The sequence below is a fragment of the Lynx canadensis genome, chromosome B4 (genome assembly GCF_007474595.2).
Source record: "Lynx canadensis isolate LIC74 chromosome B4, mLynCan4.pri.v2, whole genome shotgun sequence".
Taxonomy (NCBI): domain Eukaryota; kingdom Metazoa; phylum Chordata; class Mammalia; order Carnivora; family Felidae; genus Lynx; species Lynx canadensis.
In genome coordinates this window covers 95,206,237-95,215,363 of record NC_044309.1, presented here as the reverse complement: position 1 = coordinate 95,215,363, position 9,127 = coordinate 95,206,237, and the positions used below count along the sequence as shown (strand labels likewise).

Here is a 9,127-nt window from a genome sequence, read left to right as displayed (position 1 = left end):
TCTAGGTGTGTCTCCTCCTCTGTATAATGGGAATGATATTAATATCTGATGAAGATGTTGACAGAATTAATGAAAGAATGTACATGAGAATGCTCACACACCGTAAGACATGCATGATTAAAAGAGCTAAATGTCCAACAAGATCTGTGCTTTTCCTTTCATGGCATGGAATCAGCACAGGGAAAGAGTTGCTCAAGCAGAGACTAATTCCATGACTCCTTGCATCCAGTTATACCATGATCTAGTTTCTTTAAAAAAGATTTATTTTAATGTTTATTTATATTTGAGAGAGAGAAACAGTGCAAGCAGGGGAGGGGCAGAAAGAGAGAGAGAGACAGAATCTGAATCAGGCTCCAGATTCCAAGCTGTCAGCACAGAGCCCAATATGGGGCTCGAACCCACAAGCTGTAAGATCATGACCTGTGCAGAAGTCGGATGCCTAATTGACTGAGCCACCCAGGGACCCCATACCATGATCTAGTTCTGACCAATGGTATGTGAGCAGAAGTAATGTGTATGGTCAAGGTGGTCAGGCAACTGCTATCTATTTCACCCTTTGTTTTCTCTCCCTCCTGGTTGTTGATAGGGAGAATGGAGCCATAAGTTGGGAAATGCCTGGGTCCTTCAACCCCCTCAATTCCCAGCTGTATATAACATATTGGGCTGATAGTCCCAGCGAAGAGTTGAAATGTTTTAGTTACAGTGTTTATCTTCACTAATGCAAAAATTTAAGTAGGCTCTCAATAATTTTTTGAGAAAAATTAAGACATTTTTGTCATTTGTTGGTAGCTTTGGAGTTTTAAAATGAAAGCCAGTGGGGCGCCTGGGTGGCGCAGTCGGTTAAGCGTCCGACTTCAGCCAGGTCACGATCTCGCGGTCCGTGAGTTCGAGCCCCGCGTCGGGCTCTGGGTTGATGGCTCAGAGCCTGGAGCCTGTTTCCGACTCTGTGTCTCCCTCTCTCTCTGCCCCTCCCCCATTCATGCTCTGTCTCTCTCTGTCCCAAAAATAAATACACGTTGAAAAAAAAAAATTTTTAAATGAAAGCCAGTAAAGACTGAGATGATGAAAATATGGAAACCTGAAAAGTGAAGAACATGAATGCAAGGGGGAAGCCTGTTACTGGCTCCATCTCACTCAGAATCTTATTGTTTATTGCACCTTTCATTGTTCATGCTTTCCTGGGGGCTTGATGTGCTTCATTGAATCTCATGGTCATGGAGGAGGTACCACATCAACTCTGAACTCTGTGCACTATTTGCCAGCCCTAATGTCTAAAGTGAGCCTATATTCTTAAGGAGGGAGATAGACAATAAACCAAACAAATAAGTAAATGATATGATATATTGAATAGTGACAATTGCCATGGAAATAAATAAACAAGGGAATGTGGGAGCTCAGGAGTGATGTTCAGTTTTAAATAAGATGATCAAGGAATATATTATATGGAAGGTGACATCAGAGCAAAGTCTCAAACACAGTGAAGAAGCAAACCATGATACCAGACAGAGGGGCTAGCAGCATAAAGATCCTAAGACAGGAACATGCCAGGTATGTTCAAGGAAAAGAGAGGTCTATGTAGTTGGGGAAGGGTAGGCAAAGGGAAGAATGACAGAAAAGAAGTCAGAGAAGTAAGGGAATGAGACCAGATTGCGTGGAAGCCTGGGGGACTAGACAAAGAGCATAATGGGGGGACCTGAAAAAGTTCAAGACCAGAGATAAATGGCCACTGTTCTTGACTTCAGCAGCAAATGCCAGTGCAATGCCCTGAAGACAGTCTGTTTCGGTTTCACCTTAGCAGATATCAGTTCAAGAACTAGGTAGCAATTCCACAGTAGGAACTAACAAGAATTCAGATGGTGAATGGGATTCAAGATGTCCCATCCTCTACTCCCTGCCACCATGAAGTCACATCAGTGGCTGTGTACTCCACAATGGCATATGCTGTAGGACCAAGAGAGAAAGAGAAAGCTTGAAGTATTGAGCATTTACCAGACAGCAATTATTTAATCTGGAAGAGACTGAATTAATAAGGATAAGAAAAAAACGATGCTACATTGTCTTTGCACATCTAGTTCTACTGGATTAGCTTTATAGTGTTCCACAGGCCCCAAAAGCTCTGTTTGCTTTCCTTCAATCTTTTTTTTCTTTCTGTTCCTCATACCTGATAATTTCCATTGTCCTATCTTCAGGTTCTCTGATACTTACTTCTGCCTGTTCAAATTGCCGTTGAATCCCTATAGTGATTTTTTTTTTCACTTCAGTTATTGTACTTTTGAGTTCCAGAATTTTTTTTTTTTTGGGGGGGGAAGAGGGTCTTTTTAGACTTCCTATCAATTGATATTTCCATTTTTGTTCACATATTATTTTCTTGACTGTCTCCACATCTTACTTTAGTTCCTTGAACATTTTTAAGATAGGTGCTTTAAAGTCTGTGTCTACGAGATCTGCTAGTAAGTCTTTACAGGGAGAGTTTCTGTTGATTTATTGGTTTACTTTTTCCTTTAAATGAGCCATACTTTCCTATTTTGTTGTACGCTTTGTGCTTTTTTGTTGCACCCTGGACATAATAACATGGTAACTCTGGAAATCAGATCTTCACTCTTCCCGAGTGTTGACTGGTTTTTGTTACTGTCTTTGTCTTTTGTTTGTTTGCTTTTGATTGTTGTAGGATGTCTCTATGCTGAAGAAGAGCCTGATGTGTAAGCCTAAGGTCTTTCGTAGTTTGTTTCTGAGCTTTTCCCTAGGCATGCACACTTTCTAATTTTCTCCAAATATGGAACTGTTTTTGAATGGCCTAGTCTTCAATGTCTGGCTTCTGAAAGGGGAAGAAGTGAAAAGTGAAGCCTGCTTCATTAAATCCCTTAGAATTCACTTCCGCTGGCAGGGGAGGGGCTTGCAACCATGGGCGGGGAGGTTCAACAATAATGGCTGGCCGCCTCTTTGCACCTCTGTGATCAGAAGCAGCAATCAATGAGCAGAACACAGAGTTCCGATAATGAGAAGACAGTGTCCTTTTTGCCTAGCCTGACTCCAGGAAACTGAGTTCAGACTGCTCCAGGATCGCTGGCAGAGCAGCCTGTCACAGGACAGAGGGTGGAGGATGGTTAGCTACTACTCTGCTAAGAACTGAAATTGACTGAAATTAACTTCAATTTACCATGGAAGTCTTCCCCTGGAAATTACAAGCCTTTGACAGACTCCAGAGTTCCAAAATAGTTACATCAGAGAGATTCTGCCAGTGCAATTGCTATCTAGGTGGAGAGACAGATCCCTGGTGCTTCTTACTCTGCCATCTTCCCAGAGTCCTCAATTAGTGAATAGAATCCTATGTGTTGAATAAAATGTTAAATCTTATGTGTTGTTTTATTCAGGGTTCTTGAGAGAAGCAGAACCAATAGGATGTGTATATGAAAAGATTTATTATAAGGAATTGGCTCATGTGATTATGGAGGCTGGTAGGTTTCAAGATCTGCAGGATGAGCTGGTGAAGCTGGAGACCAGGAGAGCCAATGGATGGTGTAGTTCCAGTCTGAAGGCTGATTGACTCAACATTCAGGAAAGGCAATATTTAAGTTCAAGTTCAAAGGCAGGAGAAAACCAAGGTACCAGTATGAAGGCCTTCAGGCAGGAAGAATCCTTTTTTTACTTGGTGGAGAGTCAGATCTTCTGTTCCGTTCAGGCCTTCAACTGATTGGATGAGGCCCACTCCCATTATGGAGAGCAATCTGCCTTCTTCAGTCTACCAATTTAAATGTTCATCTCATCCAAAAACACTCTCACAGAAACAGCAGATAATATTTGACCAAATATCTGGATATATCATGGCCCAGTCAAGTTGATACATAAAATTAACCATCACACTTCTAATACAGAAATTGTATCTGGAAATAACTAGATGTTATGGTCTCTTTAGGGAAGGTTCATAAAAAACTTAGTGGCTACATCTTCTCAGCGTGTTACTCAAATATCTGTTGAATATGCCGAGTATACTACAATCCCAGCCCTGGACAAAAAAGGGCAGTTTATGATTTTGGTGATGATGATGATGAAGTGCAAGTCATTTAAACACTTGACAGTTATATTTATGGAGCAAGACATTTCCTTTCATGCTATTTTATAGGCAAGAGGGAAAAGTCTGCAAACATATTTTGGATGACATACAAGTTTGTCAGGGTCTTGAGTTACTCTATGCTCAGAGAGCAGGAGTACTTTACATCAACACGGAACATTGACACTTTATATAAGCAGGGCTTGGGGAAGGTTCAAAATATCTGGAAAACAGACTTTGTATAAAGATTTTCGTATTGGAATGATGAGTATATCACAATTTCACCAGGGAGGAGGTTAGTAGACCCTCCCCCCAGGGAGGAGGCCGATTCAAAGGCAGCCTTTGACCTGGTGAAAAGTCCTTAATCTGTGGAGTTTAATGGTGCAGGAATATGGAACAATAAAATCAAGACTGAATGGCATCTTATACTCTCACTACCTTACTTAAAACTCAAGCACTTCTTTCAATGCCAAACCAGGGAACAAAGCCTGGACTTTAGAGAGAGGAGCTGTGGATAGAAATGTTAATCACACTTGCTTTGAAGAAAGCTACTCACCCGAGCACAACACATTTAGGAACTTTGTCCTGGGCCATTCTGGTTGGTAAATTAAGGGCCAGGTGCTTGTGACATCAGTCCTTTGGCAACTACTCCCTCTCCCTTTTCTCCTAATCTAAGTCACAGAATCATATCTTAGAGTTGGGAGCATATTTGGATTGGTTGGAATTCAGAATTTGGGGGCTCACGAGGTCTGGCTGGGCCACGTATCTCACCAGGAGAGAGCTGATTTCAAAATGCTGTGAGTGCACATCTTAAGGGATGTTTCTAATTGAACTTTAGACTAGAGCAGGCCTTCTTTTCTCAGTCACACATATGCCATTGGGGGAAGTGTTTCATTCTCTCTTACAAGTGTCATTTACAAATGCAGATGATTCACTTATTTCATTGACTTCATTCAACAAATATTTATTGGTAATTAGGCACTGCAGTAGGCATTGGAGATAAAGGTGATCAAAAACATGGAAGGACCCAGTCCTTAATAGAAGTTATAGTTTAGTGATTTTAATAGTAATTTTTGTAATAGTTTAATTATTATTTAGATCTTTTATATTAATATAATTTATCAACCAAAAGGAGAAGAGAAAAGAAATAAGATTTAAAATTCCTCCTCTGCTATCACCTTTCAGCTTCTTTTTTTTTCTTTTTTCTTTTCATGTTTATTTATTTATTTTGAGAGAGGAAGAGAGCACAAATATGTGTGAGCAAGCAAGGGGCAAAGAGAGAGAGTGAGAGAGAGAGAACCCCTGATGTGGGGATCAATCCCACCAACAATGAGATCATGATCTGAGCCAAAATTAAGAGCCTGATGCTTAACCAACTGAGCCACCCAAGTGCCCCTTGGCTTCTTCTATTTTAACAAGTTCCTTTTATATCATTGTCCTATGCCTGTCTTTTTACCTTAGTTTTAATCATGGTATATATTTTGCATTAACTTTTCATGTGTGAATAATCTTAGCAGACTCTTCTCCATGAATATTACATCACAAGCATTTTCCCTATCACTATCTGCAAAAATCATCGTTTCTGCAAATGCAGATAGCTTGACATATGACATATCTAATTATCCTTTTTTTGGCGGGCAGATAGTTGTATATAACTCAATATATAACATTGTAGTAGTTTCTTTTTTCTTCTCTTGAACTTTACCTTAGAAACTAAAGAGTTGAAATTCTATAAATTGGAGTGCTGAGATGCTTTACTTCTGTGTTGAGCAAGACAAAAAATAGTGACATACTTTTGAGCCACTCAGTTTAGCATAGAATTCCAGATGACTAGAAGAACCAGTGGGAGGCACAAAAACAAACCAAACATTTTGTCACCAGATGCATGATACAAAAATGTCTTTCTCCTCTTTTTATTGAAAAGAAAAAAGAAAATAGAGGGGAATATTTCCATGTACACACATTCACAAGATTGCATGCACATGAAAATAGGAACACTGAAACCACTGACAAGGTTTCAAAATGTATTTTTCTAGGCTTATATGACACTTATCACATTTTTATGTTAACCTGCTGAATTCTGAAGTGTGGGATCATCATCAAAATGACCACAATATCTTGTAGTGTAGAAAGAATTATTTTTGCCCGTTCTTGTGATAGATCCATCACTGGTAACATTCCTTCCCTTGTCAACCACAGACTGCTTCCTTCTTGTAAAAACGAGCATGGGCTTGCTGGAAGTAATGTCTGTACCATCTTACCTTTCTTGGCTTGATTCTCTAAAGGGTTATTGATGGGGAGGAGGGGCTGATATTCCTACTGGGAGTCCTCATGTGGCTATCATGGGAATGTCTCTAATGAAAGACAAGTAGGATCTAATGAAGAGCAGGATACAGTGGAGCAGTTAAGTCGAGTCTTGCATGCTTCTTCTGGATTTCAATTATTCTGGGCAGTCTAGTAGATTCTGAATTACCAGCAGCTGCTCACTTGCTCACTTTCTTGTCTGCCACAGCTGCCACCAGCTGTTCTCTCTTTTTTACCCGCGATCCAGATGCAAACAGCTGTTCTTTCTTTCTTTACAATTGTCAACAGTGGCTCATTTTGCCCCAAACACATGGACACCTGCAGCAATAGGAATTCTATTTTTCAGTTGTGGTGAAATACTGGACAGCTTTAGGAAGGTTGAATGGAGGAAGGGAAAGAAGGAATGAGAGGTGGTTAGATGTAGAAGGAGCCTGTGTTGGCCGACTGGGATGGATTGGATACTTCTAGTTGTTTTGGGGGCTGACTAAAACAATGACGGAAGATACTCATACCTCTTCCTTACTATGACATTCACTTTAGAAAGCAGAGAGTCATCACTTATAAAAATAATTCCAGGAAACTGAGCATCTATAAAGAAATTATGATGGTGCTTTAAGGGCTTGGTCTTCATTTATTTATTTAAGAAGTATTTATGGACACTTATGTCAAGCACTATTCTAGGCACACAGTAGATGCTAAATAAGTGAGTATGCATTAATGAACACACTCACATATTTATCAGTCTAGTCTCAATGATATCAAAAGACAATATTAAAAAAATTTTTTTTTCTGTTGGATTGAGCCTCTCTTCTACCTGCCCTTCCCCCTCCCCCCATCATTAGGATTGGGGACTTTGGGATTATCTCCTTGACCAAGAAATACTCCTGGTTCTCACATCTCTCCCTTTTTTGCTGGGACTAGAGTGAGGAAAGTAGAGATGGAGAGGAAGGGAATTCACATTTATTGAGCATTTAATGTGTCCCCATTACTGTGCATTATTCTTTATATAGGTTATCTCATTTCATCTTCATCAGAAGCTTAGAAAATTGGCATTACTATTCCCACGTAGCTTATGGGGAAACTGAAGTTGGAAGCGTGAAGTTACTAAGGCCACAGAGCCAGGGAATGATAGCCAGGATTAGACAAACTCTCCCACTCCAGAGCATAAACTCTTTTCTCTATAGCCTGCTTCCTTACATGCTTTTTCTTTCTGCTATTCAGAGAATATTCATGTGAGTATTAGAGGATAGTAATAGTGATAATTGGGTTTAATGCTGTGATTGTAGAAGTAGTAGTCTAATTGGTTCAAAGTCTCCATCTTCAACCGGAAATTGGGTCAAATTTCATTCACCATCGTAAGCTGCAGAGCACTGTCATAAAGGCTGAAATAAAATATGAGATACTGAGGAGTCATAGATAAAGTTGTTGTCACAGAAATAATCTCTACATCCCCAGGATGTTTTCTGTTAACAATGGGTTTTGAAAGAGTATTTGACCAAAGTAAGGGGGACCTTGATACCCTCATTTCACACCCTAAGTCCATCCATTAGTATCCAAAGAACGTTAATGATTATCCTTTGGGATACTGAGTGGGAAGAAACTGGCTGAGGCTCTAAGGAAACTTCCTATGGTTTAAGGAGCCATTAGGAAAAGCTCCTTATTCTTGTAAAAATTTCCCGAACCTTCAGGGCTGGGTTTCTGCAGCTGGCCAAGAATCAGCCTCAGTTAGGATCCTGCCAAATTGGGCATCAACAGCTCATTTGGCTTGGAAAAAAAAGAAAGGAGAAACAACTGACGTTTGTATACTTGAAATTATGAGCTGTTTCTCTAACAAAGAGACCAAACACTTTCGGCTTGTTTTACAGTAAACATACACATTGAACAATCTGGTTGGTTAGCAACTGGCTGTGCATATGTAGGACATATGTGAACACATATGGATGCATAAACTCACATATGTTCACTTAAAAGGACACTGTCAAGTCATTTTATGAGGTTTTTTGTTCTCTGGGCTACATTGTTTATAAAATCTTCTTAGAAGCTTAAAAATACAATTTCTTTTCCTACTGATTTTTGTTCTTTTTTTTTTTTTTAAAGCAAGTATTTTGAATGACACTCAAATAAATGGGACTGGTTCTATTTAATACCAACTCCTACTTAAACATATACAGCAGTAGAATGTCCAATCAGAAGCAGAGCACTCAGAGTGAGACAATTCCTTATGAAGAGAAGAATAGCCAACATCTGCCCTTAGAGTAGACATTCCAGAATTGAAGAGTACTCACAAGATTATTTTCTGGCATCCCAGTGCTTTTATGTATGTATGCATGTATGTATGAATGTATTTTTAAAGTAGGGAATGCTTTACGAATATGCATGTAATCCTTGCACAGAGGCCATGCTAATCTTCTCTGTATTGTTCTAATTTCATTGCATAGATTCTGCTGAAGCGAGCACCCAAGTGCTTTTGGGGTTAGATATCAAATATAGATAATGGCGACCATGATAAAACCTACTTTTCTATTTTCTATAATATTTTACCAATATTTTTATAGCTTATTTACTAAGCAAAACCCCCTGTAAAATATCCTTGCTTTGGGCAAGAGCTGTGAAGAATCAAATCAGAATGTCTAAAACACCTGGAAGGATGCTCAAAATCACAACTAGCTGGGAAAACAAAAAGTTAAATAATGATGTTATCTCACTTTATATTCATCAGGCTGGCAAAAGAAAAAAGCAACATTGCACATCACTAGTGGAGATGTGAGGAAAAGG

The 9,127-nt window shown here is 39.4% G+C and overlaps 1 non-coding gene across 1 annotated transcript; it reads right to left on the bottom strand.

The window, feature by feature from the left end:
- Nucleotides 1-8,700: 8,700 nt before the first annotated feature.
- On the bottom strand, nucleotides 8,701-8,804 carry LOC115519549. Its single transcript, XR_003970555.1, has one exon. It is a non-coding gene; the product is annotated as a U6 spliceosomal RNA (small nuclear RNA).
- Nucleotides 8,805-9,127: the final 323 nt, after the last annotated feature.